At 45.4% G+C, this 16,657-nt stretch overlaps 3 protein-coding genes and 1 long non-coding RNA gene across 38 annotated transcripts in view; 3 read left to right on the top strand and 1 right to left on the bottom strand.

Moving 5' to 3' along the window:
- Positions 1-16,657, bottom strand: part of LOC119849376 (zinc finger protein 420-like) — a 3,142,523-nt gene that overhangs the window by 193,514 nt on the left and 2,932,352 nt on the right. The window lies entirely within an intron of this gene.
- Positions 1-16,657, top strand: part of LOC119849403 (zinc finger protein 501-like) — a 1,099,011-nt gene that overhangs the window by 305,093 nt on the left and 777,261 nt on the right. The window lies entirely within an intron of this gene.
- LOC119849388 (zinc finger protein OZF-like) overlaps positions 1-16,657 on the top strand; it is an 875,044-nt gene that overhangs the window by 595,474 nt on the left and 262,913 nt on the right. The gene's annotated exons all lie outside the window — the stretch shown is intronic.
- On the top strand, positions 355-6,880 carry LOC122457755. Its single transcript, XR_006277429.1, has 2 exons — positions 355-2,205; positions 4,333-6,880. It is a non-coding gene; the product is annotated as an uncharacterized LOC122457755 (long non-coding RNA).

The raw sequence follows: 16,657 nt of genomic DNA, 5'->3' as shown, positions 1-16,657 counted from the left end.
CCCCGGCCGCGCGAGCCCCGCCTCCCCCGTCCGGCGCCACTTCCGCTCCCGGGAGAGTCCGGAACTACAACTCCCAGCCTGCCCCGGGCGCCGCTTCCGCCTCCGCCGGCCCAGCGAAGGGCGGGGCCCGGCGTCAGCCTGCCCCTCCCCCTCCTTCCCGCGCCTCAGGCGCCCTCTCGTGCGCCCCCCGCGCCGCGTCGACGCCGGGAGCTTTCGCCGGCGGGCTCCGGGGCCGCGGCGGGAGAGGCGCTGCCCGGCGGCCGAGAGGCCCCATCGCCTGCAGGCGGCGGCGGCGGCGGGAGCTGGAGCCGGAGCCCCGGGGCCGGGCGGCTCCGCGCCCCCAGGAGTCTCCGGGGCCGGCCGGGCTGAGGGGGGGCGAGCGGGGGGTCCCGGGCGAGGGGGCAGCTGCCAGAGACGCCCCCGGGGGAACCGCCGCCGCCTGCGAGGGCGGGTTACGCGGCAGCTACAAGCAACGCTCCGAAAAGTGAAATCCCTGCGCGCTGCCTGGAAACTGTGGAAACGCTCCAGCCTAGGGCCCAGCATGACCGTGGAGCCCGAAAGGGGGATAAAACAGGCAGAGGGTTAAAAAATACCACCACGGCCCAGGCCGTGGAAGGCAAAAAAGGCGTCCTTACACAATTGGAAGCCAAACCCTCCCGAGGAATCTAGGAAGGAGGGTGAACTCGGCCAACCGAGGGTAAACGTCTACTTGGGCAGGCCAAGAAAGGAAGGAGAGCGACTGGCAAAAGTCGCCGAGACGAACACCAATTTTTTGAAGTACAGCAGCATCCGGAAGGCTGCCCGACCGTCCGTGGGCCCGCTGGAGGAGGGAGGTGCTGACCAAGCTCACCCTGAAGCCAAGGCTATTGCAGGGTAGCTGAATGAATCCTTTGCATCAACCTTCCCGGCAGAGGAGGTGGGGGACTTTCCTACACCGAAGCCCTTCGTTGGAGCTGGCAAATCTGAGGAAAACTCCCCGAGTGCGGTGCTGATAGAGGAGGTTTTGGAACAAAATTGATAATTTAAACATTATTAAGTCACCAGGACTAGATGGTATTGACCTAATAATACTGAAGCGACTCGTCTATGACAAGTGCCTATGAGGCAGGGAAGTTTCCTACAATGGGGGAAGGAACAAAGCTGCTCTGCCATGGAATTTTTGGCACAGGATTTGCCGGTTACCTCCGGGAAACTTTCCTGGAGACCTCTCTGGAGGATTCCCGTGAGATCTCGGTGCGCATCAACACCTGTTCCACCGTATTGTCTCCAAGGGCCTGAGGACCTTCCAGTGACTTGGAAGCAACCAGAGACTTGACTTAAGCCATCAGTTTATTCCATCCCAGTTACAAGCCTAATCCAAGGACTTTGCAATTATTTATGTATTTGATTCTTTTAACCACTTTTAACTTTCACCTCTTTCTTTCTTTTTATAAATAAACCTGTAGATTTGAGACACTAAAGCATTGGCAACAGCATGATTATTGGGTTAAATCTGAGTTATATAATTGACCTGGGGCTGTGGCTTGTCCTTTTGGATCCGAAAAAGCCTTTGCTTGATGAAATTGGTTTAATTAAAACTCATCATTAAGTTTAGTGTTTTTGGTGCTACAAGGACTGGAATACCTAAGGAAATGGCTTTTTTGACTTCTTGTTAGCCAGTGTGGCAAAACAGAAGTTGACTTTTGTTGCGGGTCTGGTATATCTTATGGGGGAATAACCACCAGTTTTGGGGTGTGTCTGTCCTATTTCTGTTTCTGCAGTTGGTTCTGAATTTGGTATCCTCACTTGTGATTGAGGCACAGTGACAGGCGGCTTTGCGTGCTGCGCTTCCCTGCACGCACCGTCCCCGCAACTCCCATTGGCCACAGTTTCCGGCCAATGGGAGCTGCGGAGTGGGCGCCCTGGACAGGAGCAGTGTGCAAAGACCCTCTGGCTATCCCTGCACCTAGGAGGCAGAGGAGATTGAGGCCAATTCTGGGAGACTTCCAGCCACTATGGCAAGGGTTAACAACCCTATTTGTTACCCAGGCCCGAGAGGTCGTTACTCCTGAAGATACCACCTAGCTGATCCTAACAGAGAGAAGTGCTGTCTCTAGCAATGCAGATGTGGAGGAAATAGAAGCATTTTTGTTGTTGTTGTTGAATACACCGTTTGTAATGCTTCCCATGTGTATAAAATGAAATGAGTGTTTAAATGTGGGACAGGTTTCAGAGTAGCAGCCGTGTTAGTCTGTATTCGCAAAAAGAAAAGGAGTACTTGTGGCACCTTAGAGACTAACAAATTTATTTGAGCATAAGCTTTCGTGAGCTACAGCTCACTTCATCGGATGCATTTAATGGAAAAAGCAGAGGAGAGATTTATATACACACACACAGAGAACATGAAACAATGGGTTTATCATACACACTGTAAGGAGAGTGATCACTTAAGATAAGCCATCACCAGCAGCGGGGGGGGAAAGGAGGAAAACCTTCCATGGTGACAAGCACGTAGGCTAATTCCAGCAGTTAACAAGAATATCAGAGGAACAGTGGGGGTGGGGTGGTGGAGGGAGAAATACCATGGGGAAATAGTTTTACTTTGTGTAATGACTCATCCATTCCCAGCCTCTATTCAAGCCTAAGTTAATTGTATCCAGTTTGCAAATTAATTCCAATTCAGCAGTCTCTCGTTGGAGTCTGTTTTTGAAGCTTTTTTGTTGAAGGATAGCCACTCTTAGGTCTGTGATCGAGTGACCAGAGAGATTGAAGTGTTCTCCAACTGGTTTTTGAATGTTATAATTCTTGACGTCTGATTTGTGTCCATTCATTCTTTTACGTAGAGACTGTCCAGTTTGGCCAATGTACATGGCAGAGGGGCATTGCTGGCACATGATGGCATATATCACATTGGTAGATGCGCAGGTGAACGAGCCTCTGATAGTGTGGCTGATGTGATTAGGCCCTATGATGGTATCCCCTGAATAGATATGTGGACAGAGTTGGCAACGGGCTTTGTTGCAAGGATAGGTTCCTGGGTTAGTGGTTCTGTTGTGTGGTGTGTGGTTGCTGGTGAGTATTTGCTTCAGATTGGGGGGCTGTCTGTAAGCAAGGACTGGTCTGTCTCCCAAGATCTGTGAGAGTGATGGGTCGTCCTTCAGGATAGGTTGTAGATCCTTGATGATGCGTTGGAGAGGTTTTAGTTGGGGGCTGAAGGTGGTGGCTAGTGGTGTTCTGTTATTTTCTTTGTTGGGCCTGTCCTGTAGTAGGTGACTTCTGGGTACTCTTCTGGCTCTGTCAATCTGTTTCTTCACTTCAGCAGGTGGGTATTGTAGTTGTAGGAATGCATGATAGAGATCTTGTAGGTGTTTGTCTCTGTCTGAGGGGTTGGAGCAAATGCGGTTATATCGTAGCGCTTGGCTGTAGACAATGGATCGAGTGGTATGATCTGGATGAAAGCTAGAGGCATGTAGGTAGGAATAGCGGTCAGTAGGTTTCCGATATAGGGTGGTGTTTATGTGACCATCGCTTATTAGCACCGTAGTGTCCAGGAAGTGGATCTCTTGTGTGGACTGGTCCAGGCTGAGGTTGATGGTGGGATGGAAATTGTTGAAATCATGGTGGAATTCCTCAAGAGCTTCTTTTCCATGGGTCCAGATGATGAAGATGTCATCAATGTAGCGCAAGTAGAGTAGGGGCATTAGGGGACAAGAGCTGAGGAAGCGTTGTTCTAAGTCAGCCATAAAAATGTTGGCATACTGTGGGGCCATGCGGGTACCCATCGCAGTGCCGCTGATTTGAAGGTATACATTGTCACCAAATGTGAAATAGTTATGGGTCAGGACAAAGTCACAAAGTTCAGCCACCAGGTTAGCTGTGACAGTATCGGGGATACTGTTCCTGACGGCTTGTAGTCCATCTTTGTGTGGAGTGTTGGTGTAGAGGGCTTCTACATCCATAGTGGCTAGGAGGGTGTTTTTAGGAAGATCACCAATGGACTGTAGTTTCCTCAGGAAGTCAGTGGTGTCTCGAAGATAGCTGGGAGTGCTGGTAACGAAGGGCCTGAGGAGGGAGTCTACATAGCCAGACAATCCTGCTGTCAGGGTGCCAATGCCTGAGATGATGGGGCGTCCAGGATTTCCAGGTTTATGGATCTTGGGTAGCAGATAGAATACCCCAGGTCGGGGCTCCAGGGGTGTGTCTGTGCGGATTTGTTCTTGTGCTTTTTCAGGGTGTTTCTTGAGCAAATGCTGTAGTTTCTTTTGGTAACTCTCAGTGGAATCAGAGGGTAATGGCTTGTAGAAAGTGGTGTTGGAGAGCTGCCTAGTAGCTCCAAAATTAAATGTGGGACAGATGCAGAAAGTTTATGCTTTTTGAATAAACCCCCACATCTTGTACCGTATAGTGATTCTCATCCAGACGTATATTTAGTTTCTAATTTAGACCTGTTCCATCAGATTAAAGAAATAAACGGGGCATGTTTGGGCAGGCCATTTCTCACCGGCACTTCTGAGATTTTGGATGGTTTGGTAAAGGATTCTTCTCCAGAGAAATGTCAATTTGCCCCCATCAAGACCAAGGATTTGGCAAGAACACACGTAAAAACAGCAGGCGCCCAGTAGTTGGTTTTCACCGCAGAGATGAAAGCTATGGTGAGCTATGATCCAAGTAAAACTGCGTTTAGTTCATAGAATACCAGGGTTGGAAGGGACCTCAGGAGGTCATCTAGTCCAACCGCCTGCTCAAAGTAGGACTAATCCCCAATATTTGCCCCAGATCCCTAAATGGCCCCCTCAAGGATTGAACTCACAACCCTGGGTTTAGCAGGCCAATGCTCAAACCACTGAACTAGTTCAGTGGCATTGATTAGAGTCCCAAAGATGCCATGGTTAGATTGAGAACAATTGTCCTTTACCGTTTGAATCCAAAGTTTCACAAGGCAAAGTGAAGGCATCAACTCTTTTTTTTCAAGACATTCCTTCCTCGTGGATCCCAATGTGTCTGTGTTGTTGGACAATAAGGACTCTCCTTCTGTGTAAGTGATGGTAACCCATTAGGGAATGAGTGTGTCAAGCTCCAAGGTCAGACTGCAGGATATATGAATGTTGAGTCCTGATTTTATGCTTTAGTCTCTTAGTTTTGGTCTTGTGTTTTATGTCTTTGCATCACATCTCCAGCTCCAGCTACTTGGAAAAATTAAAAGTGTGAAAATAGAATAGAATTGTGTTTTTCTCATGTTGCAAGCCTTCCCCCATAGTGTGAGACTCCTTCCACCCACACTTATGGCAGAAAAGCCAGGGATAAATTAACTTCCAGAAATGGAAGGCACCTATATGGGTGTAAACCACAAGCTTACAAAAGGGTTCACTTGGTAGAAATTGGTATTAAATGGAACTAAAGGAAAGTAACATATGTTATAAGATTGTGTAATCTTTGATCATATTTAATTTCATTGTCCCTGATAACAATAACATAAAGTTCATTATTTGTTAACGAACAAGAGACTAATTATGTGATAACTTCCATCTTTCCAGTATATTTCTGATTATATTTCTCTTTTCATTAGTACTTTAGGAAACAGTAGCTAATCCTTAAAAGCTTATTTGAGGTATTTTACCCCTTATTACTAAGGAATTTTGAAATAAAACCGTACTCCAAAGGTTGCGTTGATGGAATATGGGAGAGTAATTGTGTATGGGAATACGGATCAGTATAGACTTTAATTATTTCCATTTCAAATGGAGTTTATTCTGACAAGCTTTCTTATTCTGTTAAGAGGACAACTCAAGGAGAGAGTTCTGCAACCTTTTACCCAGTTAGAGTGTACAGATTACCGAGTTCCCCTTGTTCTTGTTAGCAAAGGAAAGACATGACTTCTATGATGAGATGTCCATATATATGTATAAGAAAGATGATAAACGCATAAGGCCATTACTAGTTTTTTTGTTTTGTTATTTTTGTTAAAAACATCTGCAGCCAGTTATTTTTATGGGTAGTCAGACCCCTTTCCTTTTGAAAAGGTCAGATATTAAAGCATAGCCATTGAACTGTTAGGCCAGGCTGTGGAGATGTCCTCAAAACTGGCCTTAGTTTTCTTTCATTTTTATCTTTGGGGTTCACACATCTACACTGAATGTGGTTTTCATGAACAGATATTTTAAGAAAACTGCTGGATTAGGGAAGAATTTTCCAAAATGATGTTAATCCAAAATTTGCCTCATTCCAACTGCATTGGCTCATGTTGTCAGTATCCTGGCATACTTCACCCTGATTTGCCCAGAGATCTCAGGGGACGCACCATAAAGTGGAGTAAACTGGAATTGTCAACCACAAAGACCACGATACAGGCTGAACTCTTTTTCACCTTTCCAATCAACAAGTTCTCTAAGAAAGATTGATCCCCTCTGGGGAAGGAAGTCATGTCATCAGTGACAGGCTCTAGCAGCCTTTTCCATCTCCCTGTACTTGAGAAAACCCAGCAGTGGGGAGTGCTGGGCCAGCTGCCCAATCACTTGGTTTCTTGACTACAGCTGCTGCTCCTACTGTACGCGAGTCCGAACACTATGAGAGCTGGAGAGTTCCAACCCCTCGTCATTTCAGCGTTCCTTGTTCCATTTTCTATCTTTTGTTTTATGGACTGGTAGATGTCCTGGCTTTCCTATCATAGTAGGGTGTGACTGTGGCTCAGTGTGTGCACCAGTGTTGTTCACCTGTGGAATGCACACAGGGAACGCACCAGATAGAATACTTCTCCAAATCTAAATATCCCTTAAACTCTGCCCTCTGAAATGCTTGAATGTGTCCTCCCCATTCTGTGAAGTCTGAAGAAACTAAACTGTTAACTGTAAATTATTCAGTGACAAGCTGTTAAATTTCTGCTTATTAAAGCCCCAGTGAGGTCTCAATCTGGGTAGGAGGGGGAAGGAGAAGGATTTAGCTAATCATGAAATCTAAGGAGGAACATTTAATTGGCTTTGGGGTTGTAGCTTAAACATGAACAATGTTTTGATTTCAATGTTGAAATATCCAACTGCCTTAGTGTGGATTCCGCTGCCTGTGGGTGATGGGGTCCCCAGGGTGAAACCTGAACGGCGGGGACTTCTGAGCCTTCCAATCCTACCAACCTGGGCTGCCTCACGCTTTTGTGCTGATGTCAAGCTCCAAGCCTTTGACAGGCACTGCACTTACACAGCCATCCACAGACAGGGACACACCCAACTGTGTTACACGAATGATCTCCCAGCCACTCATGAACCATGAATAGGTTCCAGCCAATTCCCCCCAGTTCCCCAGCCTTGCACCCCAGAACTGTCCCATTTTGCACTGGTCAGAAGCCTGGCGACTGTAACTTCATTACCTAGTTCACCACTTTGTCAAAGGAAAGTGGTCATGACCCAGCCTTTGTAACCTGAGCAGATTTCTCAAGCACTTTAGACCAGGGGTGGACAAACCTTTTGGCCTGAGGGCCACATCGGGGTTGTGAAATGGTATAGAGGGCCCGGTAGGGAAGGCTGTGCCTCCCCAAAAAGCCTGGCCCTCACCCCCCCAAGGATTCCTTCCCCACTCTGAACTCTGGGGTACAGATGTGGGGACCTGCATGAAAGACCCCTTAAGCTTATTCTTACCAGTTTAGGTTAAAACTTTCCCAAGGCACAGATTCCTTTCTTGCCTTGGGATCATTGCCATCACCAAGTGATTTAACAAACATTCAGGGAAAGGACCACTTGGAGTCCTATTCCCCAAAAATATTCCCCCAAGTCTACACCCCCTTTCCTGGGGAAGGCTTGAGCATATATCTTCACCAATTGGTTACAAAGGGACTACAGACCCAAACCCCTGAGTCTTAGAACAATGGAAAGGTCCTATAAAGGTAGCCAGCCAGTCAGGCAGTGGCACAGACAGCTGCAGCGGCACAGGAGCTAGCAAACAGAGCTGTAAACAGGGCAGTTTGAGGGGGAGTTTGTATTGTGGTGCTTGTTTGGGGTTTGCTTTTGCTGGGGGGGGCTTTTTGGTGTGGCTTGTGTTTCCCAGATTAACAGGATTTAGGTGGAAAGGCGATGACAGATACAGAGGCAGCTGTGGGAGTGACTCCTGTAGTGGAAGACACATTGAGGATGACGGATGTGGAAGCTGTGGTATGTACATGATCCTGGAGGGGGGACCTGGTAAGAGTTTTTTCTGCATGAAATGCCGTCTGATAGAGCTGATGGAGGAAAAGATCCGAGGTTTGGAGATGCAGGTGGAAAGTCTGGTTGAGTTTAGGAAGGGGTTTGAGCAGATGATGGAGCAAAGATATGAGGTATCTGAAGGGAAAAGCTCAGACTCACAGATGGAAGCAGGGCTGGGGAATTTTGAGGGGAGACTGGGTGAGGAAAGTGGTCAGTGGAAGCATGTGACTAAAAGGACCAGGCAGAGGAAAAGACGGGCTAGTGAAGGAGAAATAGAGCTTAGGAACAGGTTTGCAGAGTTGGAAAATGAAGAAGGGGCTCAGCAGGTACTTGTTGAAGGTGGAAGGGTAAGGAAGAAGAGAAGAGAGGCTAGTCCTATAGGAAAAGCAGAAGAGTCAAGGGAGACTACACCAAATATGAGCCCCAGGAGGATACAGGATGGGTTGAAGAGGATTATAAGGGAAAATAGGAATGGAAAGAACTTGCAGCCAGAGGGAACAGGGGAGAGACTGGAGAATAGCACTGTCACCAGGAAAAGGCAGGTCTATGTGATCGGGGACTCTTTATTGAGAAGAATAGACAGGCCTGTAACTAGAGCTGATCCAGAGAATAGAAGGATGTGCTGTCTTCCGGGTGCTAAGATACGGGATGTAGACCTGAGGTTGAAAAGGATCCTAAAGGGAGCAGGAAAGAATCCCCTAATTATCCTTCATGTGGGAACAAATGATACGGCTAGATTCTCGCTGGAAAGTATTAAGGGAGACTATGCTAGGCTGGGGAAGACGCTTAAGGAAATTGAGGCTCAGGTGATCTTTAGTGGGATCCTTCCTGTTCCTAGAGAAGGGCAACAAAGGTGTGACAAGATTATGACTGTCAACAGATGGCTTAGGCAGTGGTGCTATAAGGAGGGCTTTGGGTTGTATGGCCACTGGGAGGCATTCACGGACAGAGGACAGATCTCTCGGGATGGACTCCTTCTCAGTAGGGAAGGAAATAGACTTCTAGGATGGAGTCTGGCACAACTGATAAAGAGAGCTTTAAACTAGGAATTAGGGGGAGATGGTTGGGAGATGTCCAGGAAATCTCCATGCCAGATTTTAGCATTGAGAGGGAAGAAGACGAAGTAAGAAAGGATACAGCTGTGGGTAGGAGAATGTATATAAGGAGTGAGGGCGGTGTGGATACTAGTCTAATAGGTTATACTGGCTGTAGAATGACTGTGCCTAATAGGGTACAAAATGTGAGCGAGGCCAAACAGCAAAAATTAAGATGTTTGTACACCAATGCGAGGAGCCTAGGTAACAAAATGGAGGAACTAGAGCTACTGGTGCAGGAAGTGAAACCAGATATTATAGGGATAACAGAAACATGGTGGAATAGTAGTCATGACTGGCCTACAGGTATTGAAGGGTATGTGCTGTTTAGGAAAGACAGAAAAAGGTAAAGGTGGTGGAGTAGCATTGTATATCAATGATGAGGTAGAATGTAAAGAAATAAGAAGCGATGCAATGGATAAGACAGAGTCCGTCTGGGCAAAAATTACATTGGGGAAGATACCTAGTAAAGCCTCTCCTACGATAATGCTTGGGGTGTGCTATAGACCTCCAGGATCTAATTTGGATATGGATAGAGCCCTTTTTAATGTTTTTAATCAAGTAAATACTAATGGAAACTGCATGATCATGGGAGACTTTAACTTCCCAGATATAGAATGGAGGACCAGTGCTAGTAATAATAACAGGGCTCAGATTTCTTCATCAAGTAGTTGCGGAACCGACTAGGGGGATGCCATTTTAGATTTAATTTTGGTGAGTAGCGAGGACCTCATAGAAGAAATGGTTGTAGGGGACAATCTTGGCTCAAGTGATCATGAGCTAATTCAGTTCAAACTAAATGGAAGGATTAACAAAAATAAATCTGCAACTAAAGTTTTTGATTTCAAAAGGGCTGACTTTCAAAAATTAAGGAAATTAGTTAGGGAAATGGATTGGACTGAAGAACTTATGGATCTAAAGGCAGTTGAGGCCTGGGATTACTTTAAATCAAAACTGCAGAAGCTATCGGAAGCCTGTATCCCAAGAAAGGGGAAAAAATTCATAGGCAGGAGTTGTAGACCAAGCTGGATGAGCAAGCATCTCAGAGAGGTGATTAAGAAGAAGCAGAAAGCATACAGGGAGTGGAAGATGGGAGAGATCAGCAAGGAAAGCTACCTAATTGAGGTCAGAACATGTAGGGATAAAGTGAGACAGGCTAAAAGCCGAGTAGAGTTGGACCTTGCAAAGGGAATTAAAACCAATAGTAAAGGGTTCTATAGCCATATAAATAAGAAGAAAACTAAGAAAGAAGAAGTGGGGCCGCTAAACACTGAGGATGGAGTGGAGGTTAAAGATAATCTAGGCATGGCCCAATATCTAAAGAAATACTTTGCCTCAGTCTTTAATAAGGCTAAAGAGGATCTTAGGGATAATGGTAGCATGACAAATGGGAATGAGGATATGGAGGTAGATTGAGGTAGAAGCGAAACTCAAACAGCTTAATGGGACTAAATCGGGTGGCCCAGATAATCTTCATCCAAGAATATTAAAGGAATTGGCATCTGAAATTGCAAGCCCATTAGCAAGAATTTTTAATGAATCTGTAAACTCAGGAGTAGTACCGAATGATTGGAGAATTGCTAATATAGTTCCTATTTTTAAGAAAGGAAAAAAAAGTGATCCGGGTAACTACAGGCCAGTTAGTTTGACATCTGTAGTATGCAAGGTGTGGAAAAATTTTTGAAGGAGAAATTAGTTTAGGAGATTGAAGTAAATGGGACAAAATACAACATGGTTTTACAAAAGGTAGATCGTGCCAAGCCAACCTAATCTCCTTTTTTGAAAAAGTAACAGATTTTTTAGATAAAGGAAACGCAGTGGATCTAATTTACCTAGATTTCAGTAAGGCATTTGATCCCGTGCCACATGGGGAATTATTAGTTAAATTGGAGAAGATGGGGATCAATATGAACATCAAAAGGTGGATAAGGAATTGGTTAAAGGGGAGACTGCAACGGGTCCTACTGAAAGGCGAACTGTCAGGCTGGAGGGAGGTTACCAGTGGAGTTCCTCAGGGATCAGTTTTGGGACCAATCTTATTTAATCTTTTTATTACTGACCTTGGCACAAAAAGTGGGAGTGTGCTAATAAAGTTTGCAGATGATACAAAGCTGGGAGGTATTGCCAATTCAGAGAAGGATCGGGATATCATACAGGAGGATCTGGATGACCTTGTAAACTGGAGTAATAGTAATAGGATGAAATTTAATAGTGAGAAGTGTAAGGTTATGCATTTAGGGATTAATAACAAGAATTTTAGTTACAAGTTGGGGACGCATCAATTAGAAGTAATGGAAGAGGAGGACGACTTTGGAGTATTGGTTGATCATAGGATGACTATGAGCTGCCAATGTGATACTGCTGTGAAAAAAGCTAGTGCGGTTTTGGGATGCATCAGGAGAGGCATTTCCAGTAGGGATAAGGAGGTTTTAGTACCATTATACAAGGCACTGGTGAGACCTCACCTGGAATACTGTGTGCAGTTCTGGTCTCCCATGTTTAAAAAGGATGAATTCAAACTGGAGCAGGTACAGAGAAGGGCTACTAGGATGATCCGAGGAATGGAAAACTTGTCTTATGAAAGGAGACTCAAGGAGCTTGGCTTGTTTAGCCTAACTAAAAGAAGGTTGAGGGGAGATATGATTGCTCTCTATAAATATATCAGAGGGATAAATACAGGAGAGGGAGAGGAATTATTTCAGCTCAGCACCAATGTGGACACAAGAACAAATGGGTATAAACTGGCCACCAGGAAGTTTAGACTTGAAATTAGACGAAGGTTTCTAACCATCAGAGGAGTGAAGTTTTGGAATAGCCTTCCAAGGGAAGCAGTGGGGGCAAAAGATCTATCTGGTTTTAAGATTCTACCTGATAAGTTTATGGAGGGGATGGTATGATGGGATAATGGGATTTTGGTAAGTACTTGATCTTTAAATATTCAGGGTAAATAGGACTAATCCCCTGAGATGGGATATTAGATGGATGGGATCTGAGTTACTACAGAAAATTCTTTCCTGGATATCTGGCTGGTGAATCTTGCCCATATGCTCAGGGTTTAGCTGATCGCCATATTTGGGGTCGGGAAGGAATGTTCCTCCAGGGCAGAAAAACCTGGAGGTTTTTCACCTTGCTCTGTAGCATGGGGCATGGGTGACTTGAGGGAGGCTTCTCTGCTCCTTGAAGTCTTTAAACCATGATTTAAGGACTTCAATAGCTCAGACATAGGTGAGGTTTTTCATAGGAGTGGGTGGGTGAGATTCTGTGGCCTGCGCTGTGCAGGAGGTCGGACTAGATGATCAGAATGGTCCCTTCTGACCTTAGTATCTATGAATCTATGAAAAATCAGTAAGGTTCTTAAAAAGAAGGATTTTATTTAAAGAGAAAAAGGTAAAAAAAATCACCTCTGTAAACTTAGGCTGGTAGTTAACCTTACAGAGTAGCAGAAAATTCGAAGAGCACGGAGGAAGCCCCTCTAGCCTTAGTTTCAAAGTTACAACAAAACAGGGATAAACCTCCCTCTAGCAAAGGGAAAATTCACAAATTGAGAAAACAATGGTAAACTACTACGCCTTCCCTGGCTGTTACTTACAAGTTTGAAATATGAGTGACTTGTTCACAAGGATTTGGAGAACATGGATTGATGTCCGGGCCCAATTAGTCCCAAGAGCGAACGGCCACAGAAACAAAGAACCAAAACAAAACCTCTCCCCCACCACCTGATTTGAAAGTATCTTTTGTCCCCATTGGTTCCTTTGGTCAGATGCCAACCAGGTTACTTGAGCTTCTTAACCCCTTACAGGTAAGGAGAAATTTAGGCTACCCCTATGGTTATGACACCCCACACACACTTCCTGCCCCCTGACTGCCCCCCCTGAACCTCCACCCATTCAACCGCTCCCTGTCCCCTGACCGCCCCTTGGGACCCCCCTCCCCTAACCGTGCTCCGGGACCCCACCCCCTATCCAAATGCCTCCTGCTCCCTGTCCCGATTGCCCCCCAGGATCCTCTGCCCCTTATCCCAACTCTCCCGCTCCCTGCCCCCTTACCATGCCACTCAGAGTGGCAGTGCTGCTGGCAGGAGCAGTGGGCCACAGCGCTCCCCACGCAGTAGTGGCATCGCTGCAGGGGAGGGGAGAAGTGTGGGAGGGGCCGGGCGTGAACCTCCCCAGCTGGGAGCTCAGGGGCCGGGCAGGACAGTCCTGTGGGTCGGATGTGGCCCGCAGGCCATAGTTTGCCCACCTCTGCTTTAGACAAACTCACTGGTAAGGATAAAACATTAAAATAAGTTTAACTATAGAAAGATAGATTTTTAAGTGATTATAAGTGGTAAGCATAAAGGTCAAAGTTAGTTATCCTAAGAAATAAAAATAGAAACACCCATTGTAAATCTAAACTTTTATTCTAAGCAAGAGTTGGCTCAAACAGCTTTTCTCGCCCTGACAACTGGTGTGAACAGTTCCTCAATACACAGACTGGCCTCTTTTCCAGCCTGGAACCAAACTCCCCAGTTCAGTCTTTGTCTTCCAGACGTCCCTCCAGATGTTGAGATGGGATGGAGGCGAGAGCCCAAGTGATGATGTCACTCCCTCTCTCTTTATACCTTCTTCCAGCTTGCTAGAAAGATCCTTCTTGTGACGTGTTAATCCACCCCCGTGGCATACATGCCTTCTCCAAGTATTCTCTGCGATAGTGGATGGTGGGTTGATGAGCCATTAGTGCTCTCTGGCTGTAGATGGCGGCTACTTTGTCGTAACTGAAAGGCTTGTTATGGGTGTTCCCAACATCATAACATTTTTCAGAAACACATATAATCCAACAAGATATTAATGTTGAACAGATTAGGACTTTCAAAATGATACCTCCCAAGGCATACTTTGTACAAAGCATATCGCAATCATATCACCACAGTAACTATGGCGATGCCAGGGTGTTGCTTTTGGATCCAGAGTGTCACAACTCCCCCTTAATTTACTACAGTAGTGTTAGTCACTATCTGATGCGGAGGCAGTGTGCCCAAGGTCCTTCTTGGGTTTTGACCATATAACTCCCAAGTGTTGCTAAACATGGTAGTGTTTCCCACATGTGCTCTTGCAAAGTTCTGTGTATCTTTTAACACTTTCTGGATCAGTCTGATGATCTCAAAATTAGCCAGTATGCCATCTCTGGGTTGCTATAAAGTCTCTCTTTGTATCTATGCAGCATTGTTAATCCTTCTGCTTTTCCAACTGGTACTAGCTCAATACAGATATTCATGTTTTCTAGACTGTAGATATCTTGGCATTTAGCCATCAATGCAATGAGGTTGTGTGCCTCAGTTTCCCCTTTCTCTCAGAAGACCAAGTTTATTATGGTTTCTGCAGGGGGTAATCTCACAAAACCAAGACAATAAGTGTCCAGCACCTGTGTTGAGGACAGCAGAATTAACATGAGCTAGTTGTTGTCTGCTTCCTCTCAGAACAGGGTATTTATTCCTCAGGTGAATTACAGTGATAGCATCTTTTGGGCTCTTCTGTTTTCACAGGAGGTTTGGGATGGGGATTAGAGGAATGGTTTTGGGGATAAGTGCCCAGCCTCCCACCCATCCTCCCTTTTCCCAGGGGTAAAATGGGAACCCTGCTTCCCACCAGGTATAAACTTCCCTTTCTGTGGTTTACGCTCAATAGATGCCTGGGTCTGCTTGAAAGCATCAGCTAGAGACACCACCTCATCCAGAGTGTTCACGCTTTTGTCCCATAGACACTGTTTCATATTGTGACGGTGCCCCCCACAAAGCTTTATGGAAATATGCTTATGAATGTATGTATATGACATAACTGGAATATGTTTCATGCTACATATGCCATGTAACAAATCTCTGTGAAGGTTATACTCTACTGAATCTGTTCATCCTATTGGTATGCATGTATCATTTTTGTATTTGAAATTATGAATATTGGCTATGTACTTGCTTGATTTTTAAGTAGCCTTTGTAAAGGCTTCTTGAGAAAGGAGTGTGCAAATTAAGTGCCCAATGAAGAACCACTTAAGCCAACAATGAACTTGAAGATTGTCCGGTTTGGCCAATGTACATGGCAGAGGGGCATTGCTGGCACATGATGGCATATATCACATTGGTAGATACCAAACCAGACAGTCTCTATGCAAAAGAATAAATGGACACAAATCTGACATCAGGAATCATAACATTCAAAAACCGATAGGAGAACACTTCAACCTCTCTGGCCGCTCAGTAAAAGTTTTAAGGGTGGCAATTTTGCAACAGAAAAGCTTCAAAAACAGACTCCAAAGAGAAATTGCTGAGTTTGAATATGTAAACTAGATACTATTAACTTGGGTTTGAATAGAGACTGGGAGTGGCTGGGTCCTTATACATATTGAATTTATTTCCCTATGTCAAGTATCCTCACACCTTCTTGTCAACTGTCTAAATGGGCCATCTTGATTATCACTACAAAGCTTTTTTTCTCCTGCTGATAATAGCTCATCTTAATTAATTAGCCTCTTACAGTTTGTATGGCATCTTCCTCATTCTTTGTATGTGTGTGTGTGTATGTATATATCTATCTATCTATCTATCTTCTTACTACATGTTCCATTCTATGCATCTGATGAAGCGGGCTGTAGCCCACAATACCTTATGCTCCAATAAATTTGTTAGTCTCGAAGGTGCCACAAGGACTCTGGTTCTTTTTACGAGAATGAGAGCTGCCCTGTCATTGGAGAAGCATGTGGCAATTGCACTGTGGAAGCTGGCTGCTCCAGACTGCTACCAGTTGGTCGCTAACCAGTTCGGAGTGGGAAAGTCGACCATTGGAGGCATGCTGACAAGTGTGCAGGGCCATTAATTGCATCCTGCTCTAAAAGACTGAGACTCTGGGCAATGTGTGTGACATTGTGGATGGCTTTGTACAAATGGGTTTCCCTACCTGTGGAGGGGGACAGATTGCACATATATTCCAATTCTGGCACCTGACTACCTAGCCATCAAGTACATTAATCACAAGGGGTATTTTTCTATGGTTCTCCAGACACTTGTGGATGACCATGGGTGTTTCATAGACATTAACACAGACTAATCTGGAAAGGGGCAAGACACATGCATCTTTCCGAACACTGGCCTATTCAGGAAGCTGAAAGCAGGGACTTTCTTCCTGGACCGAAAGATCACTGTGGGGAAGTCAAAATACCCATTGTGATCCTGGGAGACCCTGCTTAACCCTTAATGCCATGGCTTATGAAGCCGTACACAGGGCATCTTGACAGGAGCAAGGAGCAGTTCAACAGGCTGAGCAAGTGCAGAATGACTTGAGTGTGCTTTTGACCATTTAAAGGCCTGCTGGCGCTGCTTATATGGCAGGCTGAACCTGACTGATGATAATATTCCTATGCTTATAGCTGCATGCTGTATGCCCCATA

This window comes from Dermochelys coriacea, chromosome 28, assembly GCF_009764565.3.
Source record: "Dermochelys coriacea isolate rDerCor1 chromosome 28, rDerCor1.pri.v4, whole genome shotgun sequence".
Classification (NCBI taxonomy): domain Eukaryota; kingdom Metazoa; phylum Chordata; order Testudines; family Dermochelyidae; genus Dermochelys; species Dermochelys coriacea.
This window is presented reverse-complemented; position numbering and strand designations above follow the sequence as displayed.